We start from the raw sequence: 10,056 nt of genomic DNA, 5'->3' as shown, positions 1-10,056 counted from the left end.
AATAGCAGGTCTGCTCCAATAGCAGGTCTGCTGCAATAGCAGGTCTACTCCAATAGCAGGTCTGCTCCAATAGCAGGTCTACTCCAATAGCAGGTCTGCTGCAATAGCAGGTCTGCTGCACAGATTTTGAGTGCAAATAGAATGTCACCTGTGGATGAAAGAAAAGGGTGAAAACAGTGACTTCCTTCACAGGTGGCTAAGGGAAATGCAGTCCTCCAAACGTCAAACTTCTGTGTCCACCGTAGTGGGTAATTAACTTCATGATGGATATGACAATTTCATCCCTCCTCAGTTAGGCTAAAGGCACGTCCTGTACTTAAGACAAGGGATAGGCGCGGACAACAGGGAGTGTTTTACCGCTGGGGGGGAAACTCGTCCTTTTACTCAAACTCCCATCTCCCTTTATGAATGCACCGCTTGAAAAAAACACAGAAATGTAATTTCACCTTCAGATATGTATCTGTCATTCTTTTGCAAGGGTATCACTTTGCATTCTCTGCCCAGTAATTCTACGGCATTTTCTCACATCTCGGGTGTGAGAGGGAAAAACAACATCAACAACTAATAGCAACTTTAAGTGTGAAAGAGGCATGGCATTTCCCGCAAAGTTAAAAATATGAATATTACATTATTTCTCAGAGCGGCGACCTACTCAATCATGCGCCTTTTCTCCCCATGTCCCGTTCATCAACAGAAATACCTATGCAATTTGACATGCTATATACAAAGTCATAGCTAATAGCTAATGTGATATACAAAGTCACAGCTAATGGAATTCAGGCACAATATAACACCTGATTACCGAGAGGTGATGGCAGCCTTGCCATTTGTCAATAAAAATACCTCCAGTAAATGGACACAACATGGCCATTCACCCAGTAATAATCTTAAAGGACGTACCTGGTTAGCTCTAATTGGGTGCTAAAGTAGCCATATGGGCCCTACTGGCAGGAAAAAATTGCCCTTGTATAGTGGTTACTGTTTTGTAGGGTGAATTCAAGTGAAGTCAGCCGTCAGACGAAGTGGTCCGTTTTAACGTCGTGCTGTGTTGTACAAACAGGGCAAATGAAGCAAACTAAAACAAACACATTATTGAAGAGAAGTTACCCAACCTGGACCTCAAATTTGGATTGGTGTAGTGACATCAGAATTACTAAGCACGAGTCAAAGGTTGTTTGGATGCTTGTTGAGAATGTAGCAGTTTCAGTCTGCACCACCGTTTAACCCGAACTTGTCAGGTGTTGGATGCCTGGCATCGCTTTCAGATTCATCTTTTTGTCTTTTCATGTTCATGTCTCTGTAACGTGATCGCAGGTCGATAATTAGGGTTATGATAGAGCTGTACACAAAGCTAACCATGTGGATATGCTGAGAAGACCATTACTGACCTGCTGTGAACTAGAGTACAGAACTTTGGTAAGTCACTCTGGATAAGAGCATCTGCTAAATGCCGTAAATGTAAATGTAGTTTGGCTGTTTTCAAAAACGTCTATGAAAAATGCCAGGTAGTTTGTTAACATCTACTGTGTAAAAACCAAACAGATGTATCCCAGCACACCGTATATTATTGTTATAGCTACCTAGACAGCAGTTTAATAAACCCAAAAGAAAAGCTGAATTTACTGTCCATCAATGCACGTTTCATTTCATCAGTGTAGTTTACAATGATCTGAAGACACATCCCGGACTATGTAGCTTATGGTTGTAAATTTCATAAAAGTTGCTTTGCCTTTTGACTTCAGTGGTGATTACAGAGAAGTTGGAGGCACTCAGCCACAGCACAAACAATAGAAGAAGATTACATCACTAATGCCTTTCTGAAGAAGTCAGGCTTGAACGCAACTCTTTTCAAATCGGTGAACGATGAAGAGATTAGAGATGTAAGGACGCAGTAATACTTCTCAAAAAATTAATCAGAATCATTGTGGGGAGGGTGAAAAAGATTAATATGTAGAACCTTCCCCTCATTACCCTTCACCTGCCGTTCAGAATCCTCAGAATCTGCGAATTTAGAATATTCTGTATATTTACATTATATTAAATCATACACCTTGTGGGGTTACAGGAAGCATTACCTCATCTGTGGCCATAAACTGTGTGCCTTCCACCTCTCCATGAATGGTGTCAGTTTCTGAACACACGGCTGCATTTGGCTAGATAACTCCAACATATCAGTGACCCTGACGCCTGTAAAACTCCACCACAGCAGTGACTCAGATGCCTGTAAAACTCTTACAACACAGCTGTGCCTGATACACTCATACTAGCACAACACCCACTACCGCAACACTACCAAACCACTACAACACTGTTACTACAACACTAGTACAACAATACAACACTACTAAAACACCACTACAACACTACTACAACACCACTGCCATGTCACTACCATGTGTGTTGAGATTGCTCTATCACCCCTATAAGAGCAGGCGTGTGATAAAGGCTTGCCAACTGTGCATGGAAACGAATTATGTTTACAGTGCACATGGGAGATGTGGCCAGCATTTCTGATTCTTTAACCAGACTGAGCCTGTGGTACCTTTAACATGTTGATTCATCATCTTTCAAGGTGTTTTTCTCCTTCTTCCTAGTGTAGTCTCATTCAAACCCAACTGCACCCATATACAACACAAGGCAATGTTTTGTGTACCATGTTCAGCTCCTGTATCCCCATCAGTCATCCAGTTGCCTTCACTCCCATTTTAAAGTCCACAGTTATCCCTCCAAACCACACAGCCAGATCCCCGTTTATCCCCCCAAGTGCCCACAACTGGTGCCAGGATAACAGTAAGTCGCAGGCTCCGAAATCCTAAAGCTGCTTTCTCCATCCAGATAATCCTGTCAGTCGTTGGAAAGGCTTCATACCAGCAGCAACGTGATACTTGATTTAACAAAGCTACACCTGTCTATTGTGTCACAGCACCATGATTACAGAGCTACCGGGCCAAGCTGAACGTGTCTGCAGAACACTTGCTAGAACAACGAAGTTCTCTGCTGTAGCTCATCAGAGCGTTGTTCCCAGTTTTTAGAGGAGGCTAGCATTCCACCTTGATGACTGACACTTGGTATAAACATGCTAAGTTCCACTTAGCCATTACAGCTACAGAAGAAATGTATTTCAGAAGAATGTCGAGGAGAGAAAGGTCGCCAATCAAACCAACATTTGGTGACTATCAACGGAGCGTTCGGAGTGGTGGGCCTCTACCGCACAAAACCACCATCTCGGCATCACAAGCCAGGATAAAGCTGAGCTACCAGCTACACGAGAGAGAATGAGAGGGAGTGTCGCCCTTCAGAAGGTCAACGAAGAGGTTAAAAGCACCTTATTATGCACTGGAAAACCGCTTTCCTTCCGCCGATCCCAGCGGAGGGAAGCAAGCATACAGCTACCGCTGCAGCGTTTCGCTCACCCTGGCGATCATGCTAGTCGCCTAAATATCGACACGCATTTCTCCTCAGTGCGGAGCCGTGTTTTCCACCGAGGGCTAACGCCGCTAGGTGACTCTCATCTATCCAGCGCTAATCTGCTCACGGATCCGGACTAAGATGAATGTGTCGGAATTACACGGCGTTCCACTCATTAAGGTTTCATTTACAAGAGTAGAAATTGCCAAAATAATTTAAGGCTGGCGGAGGATACGGGTCCTGATGCACGTGTCGCACTTATCAAAGCGCACAAATGACTTTGTTCCATAACTGGTGGGAAACGTGGGAGAATGAGGCGTGATTAAAACACAGTGCCAGAGGAGCTAATTAAAGGAGACAGCGAGCGGCGCGTCACCATTATTGATGCTTGCTGACAGATGTGGTGGGGTTTCTGATATCACTTACTGCGCTATTTCTGACTCCTTGCTCCTGTTTTCAAGCTCTCTTCTCATCTCCCTCCCTGCCCCCCTTCTTCTCTGATACCACACAGACATAATACCTAAGGCAGTGGTATCCATTTTGCTCTATAAATTAGTCTCATTTCTGGTGATAGGCGGAGAGCTTCTGAGCACATCTTGATGGGTAAGCGGGTTGAAGATGTTTTATTAGCATAACAAATAGCCAACAACCCTCCAGATAAGAGTTCTCGGAGGGAGCCAGAGCGAGAGAGGAGGCTCGTTCATTACCCACATCCACTCTGCTCTCAGCATCCCTTGGCGCAGCCAAAAGAGTGACGTCTCTGTTTTTAGATCCTTGACCTGCTTCTGAGGAAATAGAGCTATAATCTGCCAGTGGAGGGCTTTGACTATCCTTAGATTAATTGGATTCTCTTAAATAAACCCAGTAAGGTCAATTTAATCATTCGGTGTAATTACCAAGCCATTGTGTATTAAAAAGAAGGGCGGTAGGGGGAAAACGCACAAGCCCGGCTTTGCCGTGAGAGAAAGTAGAGCCTGGTGTGTTCCGACTTGTGCTCCTGTTTTCTGTGTGTGTTCCTGTCGCTGACAAGCCAAGGCGTTGGCTGCGAGGGTGTTGGGTGTGGTATCTGGCCAAGCTGGAGAGATTTTGAACCATGTCAGCTCAGAGGCGCAGCGTCAGCTGAGGTGTCTGTAGAGTTTAGTGCAGGCTAGCGATAGGACGGAAGCAGAAGACTATGGTGCATATGGGTCAGCGGGAATAGAAAAGCGCACCGAACACGCGCCGCCCTCGTTAAAAAAGACGAACCGAGAAGATCAGTTGTGTCCAGTCGCCAGGGGGGAGGGCAGCCCCCCTGCTTCTCCTTCTACCCCACATCCCCCTCTCGCGTCTCTCCTCCGCCACTTACCCCTGTGGGGGGTGCCGATGCCGTCGATATGGAGTGTCCTTCACTGTCACCCGCTGCGTGCACACGAGTGGGGCATCTCATATCAGCCGGATCCATCGGGAGGCAGATTTATCGCCACCGAGTGGGTTTAGGTGCGCGCCACTCCCCGATGATCTATGTGCACCGATGTGCCCAGGATGGCAGCACCTCGGAGCAGAGATGAAACACAAGCATCAATAAAGTTCATGGCAACTGGCATACGTGGCAGGCCAGCCGGGGTAACGCACCGAGGTCGCCTCGGACGAAAATAAGTCTTGTTTAAGGGTGACCTTGAGCAGTTTGGAAACCCTGACTTTATCGTGAGTGGTAGCTGCTGTGAATTTAAGGAGGTCTTCATAGTAGTACTGAAGATGTAGGCTTCTGACCTGCAAGATTGGAGAAGTTACCGCAGACACGACGACGTGTGCAGCATTCTCCTATGTACAGGAATCAATATGAATTGAGTAAAACGACCCACAGCAATTTACTTCTCTTGGATGCTTCTGAACGTACTCAGAAGGAAGCTGTGGGAGGAAAAGTGCGTCTGATCAATAGGCTCTCCAGTTCTCCATCTGACTGGTTGATAGAGTCTGACAGAGGGACTGATAGAGGGACCGATTGATAGAGGGACCTGACTCAGTGCTGTGACTCTCTCCTAGCCTAAACACACACACACACACACACAGAGGGACTGATAGAGGGACCTGACTCAGTGCTGTGACTCTCTCCTAGCCTAAACACACACACACACACACACACACACACAGAGGGACTGATAGAGGGACCTGACTCAGTGCTGTGACTCTCTCCTAGCCTAAACACACACACACACACACACACACACACACACAGAGGGACTGATAGAGGGACCTGACTCAGTGCTGTGACTCTCTCCTAGCCTAAACACACACACACACACACACACACACACACACAGAGGGACTGATAGAGGGACCTGACTCAGTGCTGTGACTCTCTCCTAGCCTAAACACACACTCACACACACACAGAGGGACTGATAGAGGGACCTGACTCATTGCTGTGACTCTCTCTCCTAGTCTAAACACGCACACACACACACACACACACACACACACACACACACACACAGAGGGACTGATTGATAGAGGGACCTGACTCATTGCTGTGACTCTCTCTCCTAGCCTAAACACACACTCACACACACACAGAGGGACTGATAGAGGGACCTGACTCAGAGCTGTGACTCTCTCTCCTAGCTTAAACACACACTCACATACACACAGAGGGACTGATAGAGGGACCTGACTCAGTGCTATGACTCTCTCTCCTAGCTTAAACACACTCACACACACACAGAGGGACTGATAGAGGGACCTGACTCAGTGCTGTGACTCTCGCTCCTAGCCTAAACACACACACACATACAGAAGGACTGATTGATAGAGGGACCTGACTCAGTGCTGTGACTCTCTCTCCTAGCCTAAACACACACTCACATACACACAGAGGGACTGATAGAGGGACCTGACTCAGTGCTGTGACTCTCGCTCCTAGCCTAAACACACACACACATACAGAGGGACTGATTGATAGAGGGACCTGACTCAGTGCTGTGACTCTCGCTCCTAGCCTAAACACGCACATGCGCGCACATACATACACGCACACACACACATGCACACACGCACATGCCGCTTGTTTCATTGGGCACCGCGCTGCGCTGGGATGTTCTGCTTTGCTGCCTGGTTCGTTTGTTCGTTTGTTTTTCCGTCCTGTGGAATGTGTCCTCTGAGTTCTGTCCACTTTGCTTGTCTCTTGAGGATAGTGCTCTCAGGACATGCTCTCAGTGTTCTAATAAACAGACTTGAAAAGTGACACACGGGCTGCCGTGTTTGGCTTTGCACATATGATGCTGCGCTAGTATGTTTACATAGCATGCCAGTGAGACTGAGGTTTATACATGTTTAGCCTTGAAACTTCACTAAAGGGGAAAGACCTTCGTGCTGATAACAAAAGTGTGAAATGTGCACGAAAAGGATGATGTTTAAAATGTCAACGAATTGCTCAAATATTAAAACAAAACTGGGAAGTATCTTTGTGCGTTTGGACAACCTCTGTGCCTTTGAGATAAAATCCTTCCCATGTCATTTTTGAGATGTTTACCAATAAACACACACACACACACACACACACACACACACACACACACACTCACAAACAGAGCAATGTGCCTAATGGAGATTGCATTAGATAAATGCCGGGGCCTGTCAAAACCGCTCAGACATGATGTATGATAGCAGGAGATTAAAAAGCCAAGGAACTGTTTCACACACGTATTACAGGAAATCTCTTCGTGTCATTTCTCAACATGAAACATAAGAACATGAGGGACTTTCCATTACCGCCCTTCATAAAGAAACACTACAAAGCCATTTTTATTAAAACCCAGACCATGTCACAGACGTCCTGGAATACATTCATCTTCGGCAGGCTTGCCATGTCCGTCCTGTGCCGAGCGTGTCCCCAAAGCGCAGAGTGATACGGAGCCGCAGGAGTGATCGGCAGGGCCGGATCGATCTGGAAGGAGCCGAAGCGACAGTAATTGGTCTCGGCACCCGCTGTGCTGTCGCTCTGCTCTGCTAACAATATTCCTGCAGCGTCCTGCATGCAGCCCTCGTGCTGTTCCCTTCGTGCTGTTCCCCTTGAGCTGTTCCCCTGGAGCTGTTCCCCTTGTGCTGTCATCCTCATGCTGTTCCCCTCAAACTGTTCCCTTTGAGCTGTTCCCTTGTGCTGTCCTCCTCGAGCTGTTCCCTTTATGCTGTTCCCCTCGTGCTGTCCTCCTCGAGCTGTTCCCTTTATGCGGTTCCCCTCGAGCTGTTCCCTTCGTGCTGTCCTCCTCGAGCTGTTCCCTTTATGCTGTTCCCCTCGAGCTGTTCCCTTCGTGCTGTCCTCCTCTGTTAACCGCGTCCTTCCCTTCACTTCTCACAGCCCTGGCGATCGATCGAGGTTACAGCCATGCAGCACTGAAGGGTGTTTCTCCCAGGGAGGGATATGTCAGCGGTCCGGCTACCCCACCACTGCCCTGGGAGAGGAGAGGAGCCTCAGCTGCTGCTGCTGCAGGGTAGAGGTCCAGAGATCAGCACAGAGAGTCCAGGGCAGAGTCCAGGGATCAGCACAGTGAGTCATCTGACCTTTGTGACCTTCCATCTTCACGGTTTCATTCATGTTCATTCCCCTCTGCTGACTGAGCAGGATAAACTAGATTTGGCATTTCAGAGGACAAACTGTTGCTCTGCTGGCCTGTCAGATGCCGTCACATCTCCCATCATTAGTAATGCATTAGCTAGTATTTGTCGTTCTTGTTTATTTTGTAAATGGAAAAATTTCTCGCCAGCAACCTTCCTTGATTTCTGTTCAATGAGCAAGGAGAAATTACCACTGTGAAAGAGAATATGTAATTGTGAGTCAAACTGTATTTGTCTCTGCTCAGAGCAGACACCAGCTGCCAGTAGCGCAGCCGCTAGTTCGAATCCCACGTGGGTCTTTTGCTGGCTGTCAGAGCCCCGGGGACGGGTGTGGCTCTGTGCTGAAGGATGAACCTGACAACAGATGTAGCACAGTGGGAAGCCTCCTGCTCGCCGAGTGCCAGCGCACGGGTGTGTGTTAGTCAGCGGGACACTCTCAGAGGGTGTGTTCACCCCAGTGCACTCTGCACTGTGACGCACCTGCTGATTTGTGTGAGCAGAAAGGTGTCAGCTAAGCCTTGCATGCCTGTGCACGCTGTCTGCACGCTGGCCCTCATGCATACAGGTCTGGGTGCATGCGAGGTGGAATTAGCACCTCTGTATGCCCCAGGGCAGGTTCTTCAGAGCCCACTGCCGACACTGTGTATCCCCAGAATATGAGCAGAAGGTCATTCTTAGAGAATAGAAGCGTATTTCACTTCCAGACTGTCAACGAGGAGTGTCATTTAGCCAAAGTAGAAAATGGTTGTGGGTATTTTAGCATTTAAATTAAGGAGTAATATCTTTGTCTTTCTTTTTTCAAATGTATAAACTTAATCAATAGATTTATTAAACAATTAATTGCTCTTTTGCGATCATAAATATATTAATGAACTCTAACCAACTGCCGAGTAGCAGGACCTGCCCAAAACAAATGTGGTCATTTATTTGTTTGTTTGCTTTTATAAAACGCTTCTAGTGTCATGTGTAAGATACACTTCAAAGGCACATTACATAAATATACTCTAATATTTATTTCATGAAACTGCTACAAGCAATAACACTCAAAATTGCAGCATCTCTGCAAAGCCTGATCTGTTTGCTTGACTGGTTGGCCTATTCCTAACTGGTCTTACTGGTCTGTTCCTGCATTATGAAGTAAGCATTAATGTAATATTAGGTGTTGCAAAAAAGTTCTAAACATGTTAAAATGATGTAATACTCCTTCCTATCTGCAGCATCTTGCCTTCTTTCTCAGATCAGTGTATTAATATTCATGGTATTTTGTAATATAAGATAAAATTCAAATGGATTTAGAGAATAAATTGAATCCCAAATAAAGAAATCTAACAAAGTTGCCACAATAAATGTCAGTGCACAGAGCAAATTTATCTTGAGTGTTAAGGAATCCACTTTTAGTGTGGCTTCAAAGAAGCCCCGCGGTGCAGAGGGTCGGGTGTTTCACGGAGCACGATATGAAAGGTAGCTGGAGAGTGTCACACGTCAGAGGTCCTGGTGTCCGGCACGGTGAGTCATCGCCTGAGTGAGCAGACCATTCCTGGAGGAATGAGAAGGGTTTATGAAATAATCTTCTGGTTTGGCACTTGCTCCTATGATCTTAGCTGAAGAGTTAAGAACTGCCTTCATGATATGAAAAAACCCCGTGTCCACTTTGACATGTACTATACCCCCTAAAGCCCCGTGTCTTTATACTTTTGCATGTATTATCTTCTCTAATCAAACATGTATTCCAACCAGTCCAACAGCAGTTCAAATCATGTTTGACATCCTCTGTATGCAACAGACAGCAAATAAGACCAACAAAATGAAACAGGATAAAACAGCATTCAACTGAACATTTTGTTATTTTGTTATTTATCGATCTATTTCTTGCTGAGGATCTCATCAGTCCGCTGTCTCTGGGCATGAGACCAGTCTTCTGTGTGTCCACGTGTGTGAGAGTCATTTTTGTGTTTATGTTCGGTTTCAGAGCGCGGAATGGAGGCACATACATTCCTCGGACGTGTGCTTCATGGCCTGTGACCTGCTGCAGCCCGTGGGGTCGCGGCCACACCAGCA

Source organism: Electrophorus electricus, chromosome 26, assembly GCF_041902795.1.
Source record: "Electrophorus electricus isolate QZ-2024a chromosome 26, ASM4190279v1, whole genome shotgun sequence".
Taxonomy (NCBI): domain Eukaryota; kingdom Metazoa; phylum Chordata; class Actinopteri; order Gymnotiformes; family Gymnotidae; genus Electrophorus; species Electrophorus electricus.
The sequence above is the reverse complement of the archived record's forward strand: the minus strand, read 5'-3'. Positions refer to the sequence as shown.